General features: G+C 44.3%; 1 protein-coding gene across 4 annotated transcripts in view; it reads left to right on the top strand.

Annotated features, from left to right (window-relative positions):
• The first annotated feature begins 3,788 nt into the window (after window positions 1–3,788).
• Window positions 3,789–23,960, top strand: part of IL16 (interleukin 16) — a 208,729-nt gene continuing 188,557 nt past the window's right edge. For all 4 annotated transcript variants that reach the window (XM_063925927.1, XM_063925929.1, XM_063925928.1 and 1 more), the window contains exon 1: window positions 3,789–3,977. The gene's annotated coding sequence lies outside the window, so the exon portion shown is untranslated. The remainder of the gene's footprint in view (window positions 3,978–23,960) is intronic.

Consider the following 23,960-nt stretch of genomic DNA (forward strand, 5'->3'; position numbering starts at 1 on the left):
CTCTGTCCGTGTAGGGTCTCCAATGTGACAGGTTGAGCATCTATGTATGCAACCACTTTCAACATTATGCCTGCGACACCCCCATAACATGCCCATAATATTGATCATCTCTGTGCGTGCACTAAGCCACCTTCTCACAGACCAGGAACGTCCATCAATTTTACAAGACATTTCAGTCTGCACACCTTGATCCCAACAGTGCCTCTGTGTGTATACTCTGTTTAATGCATGCACCATAGGGGAGCCTTTACGGTTTTTCGTGCACGCACATTAGCAAATAATCACTCAACTACATGAACATCAGCACTGCATGCGTCACTGAATCAGGCCCGTAAGCATAGCCAGTTTAAGGGGGGGATGCAGGGCATACTGTACCCCAGGCCCCCCTTTGTCAGGGGGCCCCCCGACCAGAGCACACTGACATCACTAGCTTTCCCTCTTAAGCAGCAGCAGAACCAGCAGCCAGAATGCTAGCAGGACAGTATGCAGTGCAGGCAGAGACACAGGAATATCATGTTTCATGAGCTACCAACAAAGCTTTCTGACCAGAGGAGAGATAGGAGGGTGGAGAGGGCTGTGAGTGACACAGGAATCCCAGCTTCTCCTTCTCCCCACCTGGGTGTCTGAGTCCTGTGTAAACAGTAATGCAACTAAACTATTTGGGTCTAGAGATAGAGACACACACAGAGAGTTCTCCTGAGTCCTGTCTCAGTGTGTAAGTAGTACAGAGGCTGCTGCTATTTTTGTAAGTGTTTTAAGGTTAAGTTGTCTTTGTTCCACTACAAGAAAAATTTATAAAATAGTTGTTTTTCAATTAGGTGGAGCTATAAACAGTACCCAGGCATATTTAAACTATTAGTTAAAACTAATATACAACACTGGTTTAAATTTAATATATACAATCTATATCTACCACCATGATCCATTCCAGGAGGGACAAAATGTTCTTTACCTGGACTTCCCTCTTAATTTAGGATTGCAATCACCTGTTTTGAAGTACCTTTCTTACCAATTAAATAGTTGAACACAGGAAGTCCAGGTAGAGAGCATTTTGTCCCTCATGGAATGGGACATGTTGGGAGGTATGCACAGTTTATACATTCCCCACCTTCCATCGGGGTCCCCCATTCTTAAGTGCCCCGGGCACCCCCAAGGCTTAATCCGGCCTTGCCCATAAGGAGCATTAAACATAATATATCATTTATATGGTGTTTTTAGTAGCGATGTATAGTTTGATTTTTTTTTTTAAATCTGAACTCACCTGCATTTAGGGGATTCCAAGTTGAACCGAATACCTGTTTTGGATCTTCCCGTAGTGTCGTATCTTGGATTTTAAATCTGAATGTCGTGTTTTGGATTGCATTTTGGAAATTTTTCAGGTGCCATTTTGGTGGGCAAAATTGACTGGAAATGACTGCAAATGAATGTTATTGTTGTTCTTAATACTATAGAAACAAAATTAGGTCAGAATTACATAATATTATGGATGCGCATATTATGGCCACGCCCCTGCTATTCAATGTCCAGATTAGGGGCATTGAAAAACTGGGGGCGGGGCTACGGTTACACAATTTAGCGTGAATCATGACATCATCCTCCCCAGACCACACACTTTGAATGGCGGTCACGGGGATGTCAGGAAGCTGGGGGGACTTTCCTACCTTTCCGATTTTTGGGAGCCTCCCGGCCAATCCGGGAAGGTAGGCAAGTATGAAACACGTGGGTGTGCGCATCTCTAGTTATTGCTTAATAGACTCGATCCATGTGGGTGTATAGGGCAAACTATGCAGTGGTACTGTGCCCTTTGAAAAATAGGCAAATTAGTACAATTTTTAGTCATTTATTATGCAGTATAATTTTTGTAATCATTCACTTTATCTAGGGGCGTTTTAAGAGAGGAGGAGGCCCGTGTTCAGCCTCCTCCGTCGGGCCCCCTCCTCTCTTCCCGGAGCGCCGTAGAGTCTGAGCACTAGAGGGCTCAGACCCTACTGGGCATGCGCAGATCTCCGGGAAAATGGCGTGGCGGCCATTATCCCTGAGATCTCTCTACTGCGCATGCGCAGAACGCCATGAAAATGGCTGCTGGGCCATTTTCACTGTGTTCTAGTGGCGCTGCGGATGCCGGCGCTGGACTTCTGAGGGGTAAGTATTTTACAAATGGGTGCAGTATGTGCGCTGGGGGCCCCCTCTGGACTCAGGGGCCCATGTGCACCGCACACACTGCACCCATTATAGAAACGCCAGTGACTTTATCACATTACTTTACTAACTGCATTTTATTTAAAATTTCAGCAGAGATTGCCCATAAGTAAAAAAATTAAAATAAAATAGATCTGTAATATATTTATATTTATTTTGTATGCTGTAAAGGGAAGTATATACTATTATATACAGTCCGTGTCGGACTGGGGTATGAAGGGCCCACTGGGGGAATGCAGTGATAGGGGCCCAAACTTAGGAGTGTGGCCAGCCTACAAAGGGGGTGTGGCCAGCCTCCACAGAGGCTTGAAATGCACAATAGTCTTGTACAGTGTAATGCAACATATCTACCATGTATAATACAAGTGCACAGTCTGGAACCTGATCCCTAGAGGAAGGAGTGGGCCCTCAGGCAGTGGGGCCCACTGGTGGTTTCCCCTGTACCCCTGTGGGCCAGTCCAACCCTGTGTACAGTACTGTATACTACGGTCAGTCCCACAATGATAGCTGATACATACCTCCCAACTTTCACATCTCCGGAAAAGGGACCATATCGCGCGCCTCGATTTTTAGGGGCCTTGGCCTAATGAAAGGGGGCGTGGCCTCGTGTCAAGTGCTGCGATCGCAAGCCACGCCCCCATTTTCATCATTATGGGGGCATGAACAGCGCTGTGAGAGCTGCTGGTCATGCCCCCTGTCCCTCTCTGCAGTGAATAGACGCCGTGCACATGCGCACAGCATCTATTCACCGCTACTCTCCTCAGAGCAGCGAGTGATAGGGGGGATTTCCCAACTGCCCCCCCACCCGCGGGACACTGCGACCCGCGGGTGGGACAGCGGGACAGACGGTGAAAAACAGGACTGTCCCGCCAAAATCGGGACAGTTGGGAGGTATGCTGATATGCCAACCACAGTACAATGAAATTAATGAAATGGTTACACTCTGTGTCACTGTGCACTGCCTTATAATTTTACGAGAGACTGTAAAAACTCAGTCCCTTGTCATGTCATTTTCATGGGTTCCTTTCCTCTCATACAGTCTCCACACAGTCATTATTCACCCTCTAGCAGCCTGGAAACACTTTATGAAAGGCGTTTTCTTCCTGGTAAAGCGAGCAGAGAGATTTTTTTTTCTGCTTTAAAAAAGAGAATAAATGATTCATTTTAATTTAGGCATGGAGCGTAGGTAATGTTTAGCTGCACAGAACTATATAAACAGTTTCTGAGCCAGTTAACAAGCAGCTCTGAGGAATTAAATAAATAAGGGCAGCCAAATGCTGCAGTTCTATAACCCTTTCATTGCTGATGTGATGAAAAGTGTATAATACAACCTGGTTTGTGGGCATTTAACTCCCGAATGCTTTCAATGCAGGCCAACCGCTCAGTAAAAGTCTAAAGTAAAGGACAGAGGTTTTTCTTATATTGCCTTGCGGTGCGGGGAAAATAAAATAAAGGTTAAGACCAAAGTGGTTTCATTCAGTTAAATAGCATCTTTTATGCACATCTGTCTCACTGGGCGGTATTTAAAATGCAGAGACTCAGGCAATTATGATTTACTGGCAAGCTACTCCGTCACTGCAGAGCAAGACTAGAGTGAAAAAAAACTGTATGAACGTATTGCTGTGTGAATGTGTTTAGCTGAGAAGCAAAGGAGGAGAATACACTCAGTACTTTTAAGCACTGCAGTCAGAAACATGGACAGTCCACACAGCCTCAATCAGGGGAATAACTTTGTGTTAATGAATCTGTAAAGAAGATATTCAATATTCTTGGCAATGGTAAGTCATTTTTTTTCATTGACTAAAGTTTTAGAGAGTTATAAAGTGGAAAACTATTCCAGATGTTTTTCATTTACAGTAGCAGCGGCTTGTCATGAGTTCTTTTTTAATTAAACCCGACCATTGAAAGAGTTCCTTTATATGAGTGCAGAAATGCAGGGGAACTTTGCACCTCTGAGGCAAATCACCTGGGGAAGGTGACTGAGGAACTTTCAGATTTTGATCACATTGCCATATTGTCGTAGAAGTAAATTTGTGGATGGAATTGTTTGTTTGTTTTTCCATAAAATTTTCCATGTCTATTACACAATATTTGACTATGTACAAATGAGAGCTCTTATATTGTTTTTGAAAAGCATTATATAACTGACATGCATTCTGAGACTTTATTGGGCCTTTACCAATGTAAGCATTGTCATTATTACTGTAGCATTATATCTAGCTTCAAGTATCTGTGTGTGCTATGCTGCATGCATTTACCACTAGTTCTAGTTTTACCAACGCTGAGCCAACCACACACTGAATGTACTGTATATAATCGTATAATGTTTCTATATGCTGGGAGTCATGTCAAATAAGTTTAATACGTTTTCTATACAAGTCGTCACAATTTTACCGCACTGTTTTGATTCCATTCTTTTAAAACCATTCATCAGATTGTTTAGTGTCAGAGCTGAGATTAAACGGAGTCATTACACATGTAATAACACAAGCTACTGTGAGACTGAAATACACTGAATGGTTCCTGTCTACAACGTCTATCTCACATTAAAAGGGCAATATGAATGATTGTGTTTTGAAAAATAGACAGCACATACTTATGGTGAGGCTATAAGTAAGGCATGCTGTATTGTTATTTTACCAACAGAGACTATTTTGAAAGACTTTATGAACTATCACTGTTCATACTCCACTGACTTGTCAATATTTACAGCTGAGGGGATATTATGATTAATCATGTATGTGAACTAAGCAGGCAGATAGTGCAAACATTAGATCATAAACCAGGGCTGGGAAACCTCCGGCCCGCGGGCTGTATAAGGCCTGCAAAGTCACTTGTTCCGGCCCGCTGCTTTGTGTCAGGGGAGGAGAGCGCAGCTTGCGCCTCTCCTGCCCCTTTATGCTCAGTCCGGCGGTGACGTGTCTCAGCTGTCAGGGCAGGGAAGAGAGTGCAGCTATGTCCGGCGGCAGCAGCGCGTAGGATCTTAAACCAGCCGCCAGTTCGTGAGCCAATCAGAGCTCGTGGCCTGGCAGCCAATCAGGAGCCCCTGCTGCCAGTCCGCGAGCTCTGATTGGCTCACGAACCAGTGGCTGGTTTGAGGTCCTACACGCCGCTGCCTGACATAGCTGCGCTGACCTGCCCGCCTTGACCCTGACAGCTGAGGCACGCCGCCAGACTGAGCACAAGGAGCAGGAGAAGCACACACTGTGCTCTCCTCCCCTCACACAAAGCAGCAGCGGTGAGCAGCACAGTGGGTGGGGGGGCATGTGTGGGGTAATATGTATCTGGCACTGTGGGGCAATGTGTATCTAGCACTGTAGGGCAATGTGTATCTGGCACTGTGGGGCAATGTGTATTTGGCACTGTGGGGCATATGTGTATCTGGAACTGTGGGGCATATGTGTATCTGGCACTGTGGGGCATATGTGTATCTGGCACTGTGGGGCATTTGTGTATCTGGCACTGTGGCGGCATATGTGTATTATCTGGCACTGCACTATTGGGGGCATATGTGTATCATGTCCCATTTTACTTGGCCCCACCTATTTTTTGGGGTGCACACACAGTACCACTAAGGGGCATAACTAATGGGGGCATATCTACTGGGGCATAACTACTGAGGGGCAGGCTAATTTTTAAGTTGATAATTTTTGTATTGCACCCAAAGGATTTTAGAAATTTCCAAATGGCCCTTCGTAGAAAAAAGGTTTCCCACCCCTGTCATAAACAGTCAAATAGGCTAAACTGAAAAATAATTTGCATACAGTATACAGCGTTTTGAGGTTTAGGTATTTTGGTCCTAAGTGATCTTATGTTTGCACTACCTGCCTGTTTAGGTAACATAAATAATGAAGTGCACTGTGATTAGAATACATATATTTAATAAAAAATTATATGTAGTCTCCCTAATCCTAATTGATTATAATACAAAGTGTCTTCTAAGAAAGCAATGATTCATTAATAACTTAGCCTAGTGATAAGGCTCTTGTAGGAGACATGAGTGAGTGGGTCAACTTTGTGGTCAGTGTGTAGTAGTAAGGTTCTTGTAGTGAGAAGATTTTATTTATTACCAGTTATTTATATAGCACACACACATTCCACAGCACTTTACAGAGAATATTTGGCCATTCACATCAGTCCCTGCCCCAGTGGAGCTTACAATCTATATGCCCTACCACATGTACATACACGCACACACATTCGTGCTAGGGTTAATGTTTGTTGGGAGCCAATTAACCTACCAGTATATTTTTGGATTGTGGGAGAAAACCGGGGTACCCAGAGGAAACCCACGCAAGCACGGGGAGATTATATAAACTCCACACAGTTAGGGCCATGGTGGGAATCGAACCTATGACCTCAGTGATATGAGGCAGTAATGATAACCATTACACCGTCCATTCTACCAATGCTCTATATACACTGATGTGAGGCCTACGGATGCTGTATGTATACTGATGTGAGCACTCAGCATTAGGCTTCCCTCTCCTAAGCCGACCCCAGACTCCTGTGAACTAGCCAATGAGAGTCTGGGGGCAGGCTTAGGAAAGGGAAGCCTAATGTCGAGTCCTGGGCTCTACACAGCGGCTGTGGTATGAAGCTCCGCTGTTCATAACAGACACATGCAAGCACATATATTACATACAGGTATGTTTATATGTGCCTAGCGTTTCCTCCTGCACAAGGTAGTCGGGGCTGCAGCTGCTGTTGGATGTGAGGCCTACTGACGCTTTATATACACTGATGTGAGGCATACTGATGCTGTATATACACTTATGTAAGGCATACTGATGCTGTATATATGCTGATGTAAGACTGTCGTCAGTGTATGTGTAACTGTGTGTTACACCCTCCTCTAGATCCATTCCTGCCAGCTTTGTCTCTAAGTAATAAGAGGGAACATTTATCAAAGTGTGGAGAGAGATAAAGTACCAACCAATCGACTCCTAGCTGTCATTTTTCAAACACAGCTTGTAACATAGCAGTCAAGAACTAATTGGTTAGTGCTTTATCTCTCTCCACTTTAGAAGCCGTAGGTGATAGGGGAGGGCTGGGCCCCATAGCAAGCGCATCCCCCTGAACCTACTGTAGCTACACTTTTGGTCGATGCATCTTTGTATATAGCAACTGTGCTAAAATATTCAAAAGCTGCCGACTTCTGTGAGGATGCAGTTCCAGATCGGACATCTGTGTAACCCTTGGATTACTAAGCATCTCCAGTTAAATCATGCTGCTGGGGTCAGTGAAGCTGTGTCACCACTGGCGTTGGTACACCCAGAAAACACTGCCAACACGACCCCGTTTTCTTGGATGCTTCCTGTTGTTGCCCCCAAAAGTCAGCAGCCTGTCAATTATGCTGCAGTACTTGGGGCAGCTCCAGATCGGCACATGGGAAGTGTGGCTTCTACGCATGTGCAGATTTAAAAACATCAGAGATGTGTGTGAACATTAGGTTTACGTACGTCTCTTAATTAGGCCCATACTGTAGAACAAATCTATTTTGGGGATCAGTACTAAATCCCGCTGGACGGGATCCCGGCGGTCGGAATACCGACGCCGGAATCCCGACCACACAATCCCGACAAGGGTGGCGAGCGGAACATGCCACTGTTGGTGTATGGTACCTTTGATGATAAGAAGTATTTTTTTTCTTTGAAGGTTTCTTGTTCGTACTAAAACCACTCTCACTTTCCCCTCGGCTTTTAACATTCTTCCAGTAGCCTTCTGTATTAACCAGGTGACATCTAGGCAGTATAATTAGGTGCAAACTCCTACACATACTGTACAGATGGCAAAAAGATAGTAACATTAAAACACAATCAAATTGTCATCTTTTTACAGGTTACTTGAGGTAGTTGGATAATCTGGTCGGACAATGACTGCATCTGATAATGTAATCAGTCATTGTCCAACCACACTTATGATATATCTGCTTTGATGCCTGAGCCTGACCTGTCTTATCATTATACTTATGGATCATTCTGATGTGAATGTCTATATGTGTATGGCCAACATAGCTGGCATATACTTAGCTGTTACCCTGTGGCTCTTTTGTGTTCTCTTATAGCATATATAACTTACTGTAGCAGTAATTTTGCCCCACCCCTGGCAAGATAAAGAACACTCTTGAAATGTCTCCATTTGCTTATCTCAAAATATCTCCCAACCCGGCCCCTTCGCTCTTCAAAAGATCTATGTCTCTCATCCACACTCATTACTTGCTCCCATGCACAATTACAGGACTTTCTTTGGGCTGCACTCACTCTGTGGAATGCCCTCCCACGCACAACAAGACTCTCCTCTAGTCTCCAAACTTTTAAGCGTTCCCTGAAAACTCACCTATTCAAACAAGCTTATCACATTCCAGAACCGCTCAAATAACCTTCATAAGCTTTCCTATCCAATTATATCCCCACTGAACAATCCACAGATATCCTCCACATATTTTCTCTTTATTCACTTTCCCTCCCTACTGACCCTGGTTCATCATTGCTATGATGTGATATCATACAGCCCACCCAGAACCTTTGCAATCTTGTGGACAACTATGCAATAGATAGCACCTGTCCTTGTGTATCAATGCCTATTTCCCTATAGATTGTAGGCCTTCCTACCTCTATGACTGTTTGTTATTACCCAGATTTGTTTTATCATTGTGTCCAGTTGTAAAGTGCAATGGAATTTGCTGCACTATATAAAAAACTGTTAGTTAATAAATAAATAAATGTGGGTTGAAATAGGGGTGTATTCAATAGCTGTCGGAAAGCTGCCGTCTTGTCGGAAAGATGGCAGCTTCCGACAGAAATAGGTAGGAAGGGGTTCTGACCTATTCAATAGGGGCTGATTTTTTCAGACGATTTTTTCCCAACTTGTCGGAAAACACGTGGATCGGCGGAATAGACGCTGATCCACGTACTTCTGTTGGAAATGGGGCCCCCTTTCCGACAAACTCAATCCGACTTGAAAACAAGTTGGATTGAGGTGAGAAGAGGAGAGGTGCTGCGGGCGGCTGGGGAGTTGAAATCGGCGACCAGCAGGGGGAGCTGGCTGCGGGGGACATGTTGCGGTGGCGGGGGTAGGCGCTGCAGGGAGAGGTGCCTTGCTGTCCCCGGCCAGGCACCTCTCTCCCTGCAGTGCCTCCCCCCGCCACCGCAGATATGTTCCCCCGCTGCCAGCCCCTCCCGCCGGCCGCCGATCTCTGCTCCCCCCGCCGCCCGCAGCACCTCTCTTCCTGCAGCACCTCCCCCCACTGCTCCACACATGTCCCCCGCAGCCAGCCTCTCCCGCTCACGGCCGCCGATCTCTGCTCCCCTGGCCGCTGCTGTCAGCGCATCCGCAGCCGCTGACAGCAGCAGCCTGACAGGACCCTGTGTACGGCCAAATCTGACAGTCGGATTTGGACATCCATTGAATAGGGGTTGTCGGATCCATTACGACAACTGCATGTCGGAATGGATCTGTCTCTTATTGAATATACCCCTTAGTAGTAAAAGTAATGTAAGTAAACCCTGACAGCCTCCATTCCTTTTGTTAGAGAGTCAGCAAGTCAACGTTCACTATGTTGACATTCATAATGTCGATACCAGAATGTCAACAGTTATGATAACATGGTTAAAATGTCAACATAATAAATATCAACCCCTGGGAAATGTTGACATATGACATGTTGACATAGGGAAAATGTTGACTTTAGCGTTAGGGTGAGGAGTGGGTGTTTGGCTTTGTTAGGGTTAAGGAAACCTAACTAAAGCATTGTTGACATTATCACCATGATGACATTCTCATGTCGACATTCGGAATGTTGACAAAATATACTGAACTTAGCTTGATCCATTAATTACAACATTCAAGTCAAATTTCCCTCCTTAATATATTTGATTATCCTACATGTTACATTGGTCTTTTTAATGTGATACTCCCACAGGGTCATACACTGTACCCAGGGTCGCTGTTAGTGGGGGAGGGGGATGTCCATATATGTGCTCCTTCTCCATGGCCGGTCCAAGCCCCTGCCAAGCTCCCCAGTTGGCCAAGCATGTGTAATCGATACTCGCCCCACACTCCTCTTGGTGCCCCTGCACATAGTATTTCTAGCAAAAGGTGTTAGTGTTGGATGAAAGTGTTCAATAAAGAACATTTTATTATACAGCATGTTTAACAAGATTTACTGTATAGTATCAGAAATTACAAGAGATCAGATCAAATCATAGCTTCATTCAGTAAAATACAATAGAATAGCAGCATATTCTAAAGGACTGACTAGTTTTCCTTACCACTGTATCATTTATAAGGAAAAAAGGAGAGTAAGATGAATGTGTACTTCCTGTACACTAGCTAATGTACCTGGTAGTCAGGTATATTTCTCACATACAAAAGGACTAATGTTGGTCATAACTGTTCTTCTGTAACCAAGTAATGTATACATTATAAATAATTGAAACAGAATTTCCATATACATGTATACTGGGAATGAGCCATTAAAATAAATGATGCATTTGGTCGTTAAAGTGTCTAATGAATCAACATTTCTAATAGTACCTTAGCTGTAAAGTATGTTATTACTGTAAATCACTGCTGATGGTTAGTTGTTCTAAAGGGAAATACCTATAGTATCACTCAGATCAATAAACCTAACTGTAATTTATTATACAATGGCACTGCATCTCACCACTCTCAGTATGATACAGTATATCCATAAAAGTATGCCTATATTTAACATAGGAAGTAATGAGTATGAAATCACCACGAAGCCAGTAAGACTCTAAGGGGGCAAGTCAATTAGCGGAGAAGGTTGCAGAGTGCCGTCAGAACAGCAGCACACATTGCCAGTTTCCCTTATGACCTATAGAGGGCCATAGGAAATTTTGCAACATTCAGGTACTATATTCTACCATGATGTGCACATTGAATTGGGGCCAAAAGTTGGAGCCTTCTTGCTCAGTATAGGTGACGCCATGTACACTCAATAGAGACTTAAAGCTTTAAAAGACCACCTTGGTGGTTAGGGATCCAGTGTCACCATTGTGTAACACACAGTGCTTAATTTCTTGATACACATACAAAGGGGTCTATTCATGAAGCAGTGAATAGTTTGAAGAAGTGAGCCAGTGGAGAATTTGTCTATGGCAACCAATCAGCTGCTACGTATAATTTTATAGATGCACTTTCTAAATGTTACCTCAACACTGATTGGTTGCCACTGGCTCACTTTTCCACTCTTTTCACTGCTTCATGAATAGACCACAATATCTTGTTTGGTTGGACATGGGGGGTCATTCCGAGTTGTTCGCTCTGTAAAAATCTTCGCATTGCAGCGATTTTCCGCTTAATGCGCATGTGCAATGTCCGCACTGCGACTGCGCCAAGTAAATTTGCTATGCAGTTAGGATTTTTACTCACGGCTTTTTCATCGTTCTGGCGATCGTAATGTGATTGACAGGAAATGGGTGTTACTGGGCGGAAACAGGCCGTTTTATGGGCGTGTGGGAAAAAACGCTACCGTTTCCGGAAAAAACGCAGGAGTGGCCGGAGAAACGGAGGAGTGTCTGGGCGAACGCTGGGTGTGTTTGTGACGTCAAACCAGGAACGACAAGCAGTGAAATGATCGCAGATGCCGAGTAAGTCTGGAGCTACTCAGAAACTGCTACGAGGTGTGTAATCGCAATATTGCGAATACATCGTTCGCAATTTTAAGATGCTAAGATTCACTCCCAGTAGGCTGCGGCTTAGCATGAGCAAATCTGCTAAAATCCGCTTGCGAGCGAACAACTCGGAATGACCCCCATGGTTCTGTAACACTGCCACTGCATTTGGCATCTGGAAAGAAGAGGGCTTTAATGTGCTGAACCACGTTTTTGTTAAGTGTGCACTACAGGAAGTTAATCAAAAATACAATACAATGCTCTTCATATCCGGCTAGTCCAAAAAACCTCTAATGGTCCTGTCATGCTGCTTTAAAGTAGCCTGGTCCATATAAGTAGAGGTGAGATACTTACAGAGGAGGAGCATCAACTACACCATTGATGGTCTGAAAAAGACAAGAGGGTATACTTACTAAAGTGCGAGGTTATAGAAGTGGAGATGTTACCCATAGCAACCAATCAGATTCTAGCTATTATCTTCAATAAATTGCTAGATAATGATAAGTAGAATCTGATTGGTTGCTATGGGCAACATATCAACTTCTATAAACCTGCACTTTAGTAAATATACCCCCTGGAATCAAAATAAATGTAAGTTTTTATTGAAGTTCTATTAAGTACAATATGTAGAAAACAAATAAAACAACAAAGTTGTAAGAATTATGTAACAAGACAACACAATTGGACTGATTCTGATTTACGTCTTATGCTAATGCTGAGTCCAATTTTGTAAAAAACTGAGACGCCCACTTGCAGGGTTTTGTGGCGGTGCAATTCGATCTTGGAGCATCTATAGACACACCGTCGGTGCACCAGCAGACGCATCACCGAAACCTGCACCATCCCTATGGCAGGCGGCCTTTCTCATCTGACCATGGCCTCCTGTGTAAGCGTTTGTGCATCCCTGGATGCAGCCACATGCAGTGACAGATCCACAAGACACCTGCATCTGCTCAGACACTCCCCTGCTATCTCCTGGGAACGTGGTGCAGGGACATCTCTCCCAACGGGTTAAATGGGCAGTTGACCAGGGCCCCCCTCACTGGACAGATGCACCGATAGCACCCCCCGGACTGAACAGCCACACCAATAGCAAGCCCCCCCCCCCCCACTGGAGTTTGAACCATATAACCTCCCCCAAATACCCAAGCAGTAGCTCATAGCAATTCCTCCCCCCCCCCCCTTCATGCTAGAGGCTGCTGCCACAGTATAGCCCCCTGCAAGTATCCAGCCACTGCCAATAGCACATCTCGGACATCACAGCTGCCACCACCAATAGCACACACCATCCACCATTGGACAACGGGTAGGGGCCCCTGTGCATTGCTTTGCCCAGTAGCATACACTGCTGTTAAGATGTTAAGATGGCCCTGGTAACGCCCACTAAAATTCACAGACCGTGTGCCCAATTCTGTTCCTGTGCTGACAAGCGGGACACCTGAGCTGAGCCATTGAGACATGTTAGCTAGATATCAAAACTGGGAGGCCAGATAATAAAAGCACTTGAGAGTCACAATCAACCCATCACAGTCTTCTTCACAGTGCATTCCAACTGATTTGAGTTGTACATAATGTGCCTTTGTTTTTCCCATCACGGATAGTCATACCAAACACAGATTGCTTTTAAACAAAATATATCCTCTTAAAATCATTATCATTCCATTAGGTTTAGCTTTTATATGCACAGCTACAGTGTTTTCAACTATTAACCAGAACTACAGTAATTGTGAATAAATGAGTGTAATTAGTCTTGAAACCTTGCCTGCCTTGGGTACAGCATGTGATGAGACCAAAAATTTATTTTATCCACTGTTCCCGAAACACTGTGTTACCATGGTGCATCTACAGTGGTTGCAGGGTGTGACATGCGCATGAGCCTTGAGTCAAGGTGGCCCTACATTATCCACCATGCACCCAGAAAAGGGTGTTACCCGGTAGTCGCTGAGGCCATATTTTTGCCACTTACTTTGAGGCAGTATACTCTGGATTTGGCTCTGTGCTGGAGTCTTTTCTATATTCTGCAGTGGTGCCAGCATCATATCTCTGGGGTGGAGGTGGCCCATGTAAATATCTTGCTCATGGGCCACCTAACGTATTAAAATGCCCCCACTGTGCTCTGTAACATATACTACATGTTACAGCCTGTAACATGATTTATACACCGCTCAATTCTGCTGGCTATGCTGCAGTTGATACAAAACAGATTTGAAGATAGAAAGCAGAAAACTACACATGCAGCACTGGCAACGTAAGAGCCGCTTTGGAACAGAAATTTGTATTCCTGTTACTAGTTATGCTACTATCTTCCTTTCCATATAGCATTCATCTCTAAATTACAGGGACATGTTTCCCAAGTAATCAGATCCTGAGAAATGTTCCTTTCCATTTGGTACAGCTCTGGGTCTAAATGATAAACCCGCCTTTATGGATATTTATTATATCTGAATGTAACAGATCCATAGGGTCTTTCCCCCATATTAAGCTAGCTTCTTATCTACAACCATTGATTACAGTCATAGGGGTATGTTCAATTACTGTCGGATCCATTCCAACATGCATTTGTTGGAATGGATCCGACAAGCCGTATTCAATTGAGTGGCCAAATCTGACTGTCGGATTTGGCCGGTGTTCGTGCTGCTGCTGTCAGCAGCTCCCCGTGTGTGAGATCACAGGGAGCTGCTGGAGGGAGCCGCACATCACGGCACTCAGACGTGTAGCCCAGTGTTGACCGGGGAGCGCTGCAGGCAGAGAGGTGCCTGGCCGGGGGGGATGCCCGACATAAGGTACCTGCCTGCCCTGCTTCCCCTAGCCCGCCATTCCGCTCCCCAAAGCCCGCTACCCCGATCCCCATAGCCCGCCGCCCCACTCCCCCATCTCCTCACCTTAATCTGACTTTTTTTAAAGTCAGATTGAGATTGTTGGAAACAGGCCCAAAAACTGTCAAATTTGGTCCCGTTTCCGACAGAAGCACGCTGATCCGAGGCTGTTCCGCCGATCCACGTGCTTTCCGACAAGTCGAATTTCCCGAGTTGATGGAAAACTGAGAGGGGTATTGAATAGGTCGGAACCCCTTCCGACCTTAAAAAGTCGAAAACTGACATCTTTCTGACAAGACAGCAGTTTCGACTGTAATTGAATATACCCCATAATCTAGCAGAGTGTATTTCATATTACTTGTGTAAAAAAAACCTTCTTGCTACATCAGTGGCCAGAGTTGTTAAGGAGTGTCACCGGTAACCAGACATGATGTTGACAGTCACAATGTCGACACCGTCATGTCAACATGGTCATAATGTCAACATATATTGACACTGTGCATAATAACAGTCACAAAGTCAAAGTACATTTTACTATTAAGTTTAGGTTTAGGATAAAGTTAGGGATAGCATTGGGGTAAGGATTAAATAGGACTGTGTGACTTTTACATTGAACATACAGTATACTGTATACAAAATAATTACAGCAGAAAAGGACATATAGTTTTTGGACTTGGATTTTTTTGCAAACTATAATAACAGTAATTTAACCCCTATCTAAGTTTTGCAATATATTATACAGTATTATAATAATATTAAACCATAATTTTAGTTACAAAAACGTTAAACATACTTTACAAATAATAAATGGCTTCTTCCTTTGTAAAAGAAAATACAAATACGTCCAAATAGAGCAATAATACAAAAAGTCAACTTTCAATTTGTTCAGAGAAGGGCTGCCCTTGTTCATCTCAGATGAGGAGATACAATTGGGCCATGGTCTTTGACACAGTGATTTGCGCCTGACATTTGATACAGAATTTCATACAGAAAATGTAATTTACATGGCAACACTGTGAGCTACTGTCCCACTTGGAAACAGCATTTTGGGAAGTCACTTTTCCTTTTGGAGAAGCTTATTTCAATTCTAGCTCCCATGGCTAAATGTTCTTGATAAGGTTGGCTTCAGGTTGGGCACCTGGGCTCCTGGTGCCAGTGTATAGAAAACTCATGGATAGGTAGGCTGCTGCACACATATAATCCAGACTTGTCTTCATTACTTTAGTAGCCAAGCAGCAAAAAGACTGTATCATGAGTTATCATGTACCTTATAGTTAAAACTAAAATGAATAGCAACAAATGCAAAGTTAAATTAGTTTGCTGTTTCTTTAATGCTGATTTGTCAGCCCGCACAGCTATTGTAGATTCACTCTTGATAAACAACTTATGAAACAAAACTTTTATTTGTGAGCTATGAAGTGCAGTATTGATGAGAAGTACCCTGCCCACTGCAGTCTGCTCAATAGGAGCCAACATTCAGCCTCCTACAGCCTGTGGTCTGAACAGCTCATATTTAGAATGCCTGCCTCTTATACAAAGGACTTTCTTTGTTAAACATGAGACCATGTGCGTTTCGGCCTTATGACAACCTGTGAGAGATGAAAGTAAGCTCAGTACACTGCTTCTTGACAAGGTCGGTGTTATTTTGCTTTGCAGAAACAGTTTTAGGACTTTTCAATCTCTCCAGGAACTGCATCCAGAAATATCTCATTCATTTAAATACGGTTTATGTTAGAAATAGGAGAAAGAAAGCAGACGTGTTGCTGGATGGAATGCCAAGCCTAATGGCTGTTTTACATAAGATAGCCATGACAATTTCTGCATTCATTCAACTTCAGGCTATTTAACTCTTTAGATATAAAATGCTGGCTAGAAAGTGATTCAGTGTTCTCGAAGTCAAACTCTACTGATGGTCACATACTATCCCGATCAGATCAAATTCTATCTGTATAAACAAGATTAAAGATGCAGCATTGGAGAATGTGTCATATCCAGACCAGGGCAGCATCGGGACAGTGACCCGTCGGGCTGGTGGAGGAGGTCATGTGACTGCCGGTCAGCTGACCGGCGGTCACATGAATACCACCCGTATGCCTATATTAAGCATTAATGAATTGACTTCCAACGTTAAATATCTTGCACACTGACTTCTTAAGCCCACTTCATGAACAACATTCCTGACAATTTTCTAGAAATGTATATGTGATCATATAATCTATACTAATGATCCCCAACTTGTTTCAGCCTAGTACCCCCTTCTGCAAACTATTTGGTGAAGAGTGGATCTCTAACTATCCAGAATCTCTAATAATAAAATAATTTGAAAATCAATGCACATTTTTCAGCAGTATTCAAATGAAATAGAAACATTTCAAAGTTAGAATCTCACTGTGTGGATAATGGGGGTAATTCAGACCTAATCGCTCTCTAGTGTTGTTTTGCAGTCCAGCGTTCGCATAGTCGCCACTCACCGGGGAGTGTATTTTAGCTGTGCAAGTGTGCGATCGCATGTGCAGCCGAGTGGTACCAAAAAATGTTGTGCAGTTTCTGAGTTGCCCAGAACTTACTCAGCCGCTGCGATCGCTTCAGCCTGTCCGGGGCTGGAATTGACGCCAGACACCCGCCCTGCAAACGCTTGGACACACCTGCATTTTTCCAACCACTCCCAGAAAACGGTCAGTTGACACCCACAAACGCCTTCTTCCTGTCAATCACCTTGCGATCGGCTGTGCGAATGAATTCTTCGTAAAAACCCATCGCACACCAATGATCCGCTTTGTACCCGTGCGACTGGCCTGCGCATTGCGATGCATACGCATGCGCAGTTGTGACCTGATCGCATCACTGCAAAAAACGCTAGAGAGCGATCAGGTCTGAATTACCCCTCATGACAGCCAGGCTGCAGAAATGAATTTGCGGGATGATCCACCAACCGCAGACGCCTTTCCCAGAACTACTATCATTCACTGCTCCTTAGTTAGCCCAGTAGTTTAGAGTTTCTAACCTCTCTGTAAGATAAAGGAGTTGTGACACATTAACACAATGGAGCAACACGCAGACTGGACAGGATAGACAAACACAATCAGAATTGTCGGGGACAGGCTGGATCGCTGTGCAAAACAGAACAGCAGGCTCAAGATTGAGGCAATGGATCTTGGCAGGCAGATATCCAGTAACAGGGTCAAAGGAAAGGCGGCAGTCAAATGGAGGTCTAAGAAACATAGCAGTAGTCATACAGAGCAAATTAGAGTCCAATATCTCACAATGAGCACATCACACCTAACTGGCAGGAAAACCCAGAAAAAGGCAGATCAGAACAGCAAACATAATAAGGGCGCTTACACATAAAGCTTCCATGGGGGTCAATTTTCCTTGGAGTGGCCCCTTTTACACGCCTTTAATTTTTAACTTAAAATTCTATTTGACATGCGAACAGCAGTTATACATAGCTGCACATTAGGCCAGCTCTATATGCTTTATTCTTCACATCCAGTGTTTGTCCTAGTCATGTTGCCTTCATTTTGTAATATTGCTAGAATAGACCAATTTCTTACCATGCAACTAAAACTCTTACCGATTCCCTGATCATCTCCATCATCCGCTACTGCAACCTCTTCCTATCTGACATTCTCCTCACCCATTTGTTAAAGCATTTGTTAAATTAAATACTCTTCTTCACATTCTCTTATATCTACCTCTGACCTACTGTACATCTTGCCTCTGATCACCACTTCTCACTACTGCTAAATACATATAAAATTACCTACCATACACAATCAGACTTCACAAATTTAAATGGGCTCTGAAAACACATGACTATATTTGATAGAGCTTACCGTATTCCCATCTATGCTACTGACAACCAAATCCAAACCAGATACATAAAATGTAGAAACAGAATATTCCATTCAAGGTTAGATTATATTTTCACATCAATAACATATTCAGAATTATGGTAATAAATAGGTACCTAATTCACATAATGAATATTTCCAGTGTGTTTCAGTTCTAAAAGGGACAGATTTATTGTTCAGAAATTTAAGGTAATTATGTTAGGGTTACAAAAGCATCATATAGTAGGAGTGTCAGGAACAGTATTCTCACATGTAATAACTTATAAGCATTCAGACCAGTGGCGGATTTTACCTATGGGCTGCAGGACTGCAGCCCCCTCAGATAAAATCCACCACCTCAGCTCAGTGAGTCAAATGCAGTCTGTGAGATTGCTCTGGCTACACTGTGACTGGCAGTGACTTCCTATTGGAATTCCTACCTGCCAGTCTCCTGCAGGACAAGCAGTCCTATTGGGAGGTGTTTCCTCCTCCCAACACTGCCAGAGCGGGCTGTGATTAGCAGAGAGCTGGCTTCCTATAGGAAGCCACTCTCTGCCTCATCAGCCCTAGCCTGCTTCAATGGACTGCAGCTGATGCAGTCCATAGAAGCCGGGTTTTGGCGCATGAGTACTACCGCCGACACTACTGTGCATGCGCCGGTCCCGGAACCTGTCAGCTATATTGTACGGGTATTGGAACCCGACCAGTGGCATGAGCAGGCAGCGGGGACAAAGCAGCAGGGACCCGGAAAACGGCCAGTGGCAGCCCCCCTCCATTGTGGTAGGAGTCACCGCTGATTCAGACCAAGGACCAATAGCTTCACTTGTAGCAGTTGTTTTTCCAGTAAAGCAAAACACTCTTATACCCCTTTCATATTGCACAAATAGCCCGGTATATTTGCGGGTCAATGCGGGTCTAGGTGCAGTGTGAAAGGGGTATGTTCCAATTTCCCGGGTCACCTGACCTGGTATTTCAACCCAGGAATAAAGCAGGGTTATTCCCGGGTTATTACTGGGTCAGGTGTGGTGTGAACGTGTTACCCTGGTCGGTGCGATCCGGGACTCGTTAACACTATGAAGGAGGCAGCATGGAGATGATCTCATCTCCAAATGTCGCCTCTGCACCTGCCCCCTATGATATCAGCTCCGCCTCTGCCCCCACTCCCAATGGCAATATGCCAGGTTGGGTTGCCAGTCTGAAAGGGATCTCATGGCGGGTCGCACACAGGAAGGACCAGTGTACAATTCCCGGGTGCGACCCGTCATTGCGATGTGAAAGTGGTATTACTGGTACTCAGATATAAGAACTTCAGTGACAGCTTGTCATGGCAGATACACTGTAACTGATAACATTACACTTAACTAGACAAGGTATAACAATCAGCACTTGAAATACAAGGGTGGTTCAATAAGTCAGGTAACAAGACCTCTCACGTGTGTAATGTTCTCTAGTAGTATGAGTTCTGTGTCTAAAGGGCACATCAACTGCTGAAATTCATCGCCAACTTATTGAGGTGTTCGGTGATAATATCATGTCATGGAAACAGGTTTGGGTTTGGTGCACTGCCTTTGATAATGCCAGGCCACATGCATGAGTGCCCTGACCTGGCACCAAGTGATTTCCACCCCTTTGGACCCTTGAAGAAGCAAAAAGGAGGGGGAGTTTGTACTGCGCACCCTATTTTTAAATATAATAAGAAAGAGATGCTATCATGCTGAGGCTTCTAGTACCATAGAGGAAAAAGAAAAGGCAGGTGCATACTCTGTACACTAAGAAAATTAAAATAATTTTGATCAACTCTTACAATTAACATGGGGGCTGATCAGAGGCGTCACCGGGTGTGGTGACACCCGGTGCGCACCCTTCATATGCAAAAAGGGGGCGTCGTCACAAAAGAAAGGGGGTGTGGCCTTGTGGATCATCACTCCGGGGGCATGCCCAGCATCTCCGGAGATGCTGTACTGTACTGGGCTGCCGCTGGAGACTGTCTGCAGTGCTGTCGGCTCCTCTGTTATGACAGGAGCCAGGTGCTGTAGCTGAATTTCACACTGCAGCACCTGGCTCCTGTCACTGCAGAGGAACCCACAGATTGGTGTCACCCCTTCTAGGCGTCACACCCGGGTGCGGGCCGCACCCCCCCGCACCCGCCTTGTGACGCCACTGGGGCTGATTCAGACCTGATCGGTGCTGTGCATTTTTGCACAGCAGCGATCAGGTCTGAAGTGCGCATGCTCAGGCACCGCAGTGCACCAGCTCATGCCAGACAGCCGACGGCTGTCGTAGCTCAGCGGTCGCCTCTGCCTGATGTTCCACATGGCTCAGCCTGTCCAGACTTTGTTTTTGCTTGATAATATATGGATAAAATAATATCGTATCCATAAGAGAATTATTCATGTTACTGTATTTGCCACCTTAATCAGTACATAATGATTGCCCTCATTGTAAGTGTACTGTTTCCTCAGCTATGATTGGCCAGATAACTCATACAGCATGCCTTTTATACACTCAGGTTCAGTATGATTTACATATAGACGGGATGCAGGCAGTTAGAATACCGACAACAGCATCCTATCCATCAGAATCCCGACAGCCCCCTCTAAAGTCCCCTAACGCTCCTTTGCCCCCTACCCTAACCCTCCCTTGTGGGTTCCTAAACCTAACCCTTCCGGGTGGTGCCTAACCCTAACCCTCCCGGGTGGCCCTCTCTTCTTAGCTGCCTTAACCTAACCCTCCCTGCTTGATGCCTGACCTCAACTTCCGCTTCTGTGTGCCTAAACCTAACCCCCCCCCCCCCTTCCGGTCCCTAACACTAACCTTCCCGGCCCTGCACACCCTTCTCCAGCCTAAACCTAACCTCCCCCCCACCCCACGCCAGTGAGTCCTGCTGTTGGGATGCTGGCTGTCGGTATTGTGATGCCGGTATCCCATGCACCGTCGGTATCTAGACGCAAGGATTGCGTACTCCTTCAGGATCCTGGCGTCAGTATATTGACCGCCGGGATCCCATCTGTTGGGAACTGCTTCCCTATATACTCTCATCTATCATTTTTCTATGTGGTTTTGATAGTGATTATATCTGTTTGCAAATTCACTGTATGATAAACTTGGTGGTCTCTATACTTCATAAAGAAAAAAGGATCAGGCGGTGATGTGTTTATCGGAATATTTTAAACTGGCAGTGTTTTGTCAGTTTGTCTGCAGTTCTGACTTTAGTAAATAAAGCACATTAAAAAATGCAGATATAAAGACAAAAAAAGGTCAGTCTTCACAAACAGCTGATTTTTTGCCTTTTTAGTGTTGTCACAAAAAACAAAACAAAGAAAAACAATACAAAGCAAAAAAGCAAACATACAGAGCATCCTCATACAACTAGCCTCTATATGTCAAGCAGCTTGAAATGTCTGGTGTGTGTGTGAGCATCCAGGTCCCATGCAATTCTGCTAATTCATGCAATTCGAGCGTCTTGGAGACTGCTGATTCATTTGGTATATGACACTTGTAGCCAGGATGCCGAATGTCAGTATACCAACATTGGCATCCCGAGAGGTGGAATGCCATCAGGGGGACGAGCGCAACGAAGCCCTTTGTGGGCTCAGTGGTGAGCTAAACTCACTACAGGTTCTATTCACGGGTTCTGTCCACGACACCCATAGAGGGGGAATCACCTACGTTGCGGTATGTTAACCCAGTCGGGATCCCATATCTTGTGGAATCTGTTTAGAGACCCATGGCTAGTATACATAAACTCTCTTGTTGCATGGTGGTGCAGTATTAACTAGTATTGTCCACTTATTCACTGCAGGGGTTGCATTCACCAGCCAAGACCTGGCAATAATAACTTTATTCAGAGTTACCAGGATAAGTGCATATTTATATATAATTGTGGAAAGGTATTCCTTCAAATTAAGGGCAATCAAAAAGGTTTTTGGACAGTGTAACAGATGCATCTCCAGACCTGTCCACAGGAATTAGCCACTTTAAACAGTCCCATAAAAGGAGACAAATGAACAACCCACTAGCCCACATTTAGGACATTCTGGCATACTCTAAACACCCATATGAAATAGACTGTCCAATGTGCAGTAAACCCTATGAAGACTGTGTAAATGGACCTGTTGGAACCTAGCACATGCTGAAATATCTTTGATGCTACCCAGCATATAAAACCACTCCTCAGCCAGCAGGCTACTTACATTTTCCTCCCACCAAGCTCTAAAAAAACAGAAAATCCTGTGAGTGTACCAATGGATTAATTGGAGCTTATTAAGTAGATATTAATTTGGAGGATACAACATGTGTGAGTAAAATTTTAACAGGAGTGGCACTCATCACCGGTGGAGAATCCACAAACTATACCAACAGGGCATGTGTCAGCTGTAGGTAATGATAAAAAGCAGATTTAGGGATTACAGGTTGATCAAGGTTTTTATCCTGCCTTCCATAAACATCTGTCCTGATCTGAAAACGCCTTAACGGACCCAAGAAGTATGTCCATCAAATTTGCCCAATTCAAGGTTTCTAGTATTGGCCCACAAGGGAACAACAGGATCAAAGCCTATCCCATTAAGAACGGTAGAGACCCTGCTCCAACTGCCTGTTGTAACAATTGAGCGAGAGTCTTGGTGCTGTACCCCACCAAGAGAAACTGTAAAGGAGTTAAAGAGGGCCCCACCTGCTCAGTGCCTCAGGAGGAGAAGTCCCTATACACAAGACTAAATGGACAATTGTGCTGTTCCTCATATATTTGAAGACTGGGGAGGGCTAACCCACCAGAGCACTTATGTCTAGTTAGTGTCCTTTTGGCTTTCTTATCACCCCAGATGAACAAAGGGACCAGACTCTTAATAAGGTGGAAATTGGAAAATGTGATATTTTGTCTGGCAGACATCTTAAAGCTAATTAATGCTACCATAAAATGGAGGTTTTTTTTTTCCAGATGTGTGACTTAGGTTTAAATGAAGCAGTTACAGGGTCCAAACAAAGGGGGACATGTACTAAGCAGTGATAAAAGTAGAGAAGTGAGCCAGTTGCTCTGTAAACTTCTTATAGTATGCAAATTATAAATGTTATGTCAATGCTGATTGGTTGCCATGGGCAATTTCTCCACTGGCTCACTTCTCCACTTCTATCACTGCTTAGTACATCTCCCCCTAAGTCTCACATAATCAGAAGTATGACTAGTGACCCATATACCCAAATACTGTACCTAAATTGTAGGGTTCAAACAGGTAGCTGAGAAAAAGAGTCAGACAGATGAATACACCCACTAAGAGGGAAAATATTAGAACTGCTCCAATTTATACGTAGACCAGAAAAGGACCCAAATACATTTACTATATCTGGCAGGGTACTCAGGGATCCGTGAGCATTAGATAAAAATAAAAGCAGGCCATCTGCATAAAATGCAATCTTGTCAGTTGCTGTCCCCAGAGTGAGGCCACAAATACTGGAGTAGGAGCGAATAAGACATG

This window comes from Pseudophryne corroboree, chromosome 6 (assembly GCF_028390025.1).
Source record: "Pseudophryne corroboree isolate aPseCor3 chromosome 6, aPseCor3.hap2, whole genome shotgun sequence".
NCBI lineage: Eukaryota > Metazoa > Chordata > Amphibia > Anura > Myobatrachidae > Pseudophryne > Pseudophryne corroboree.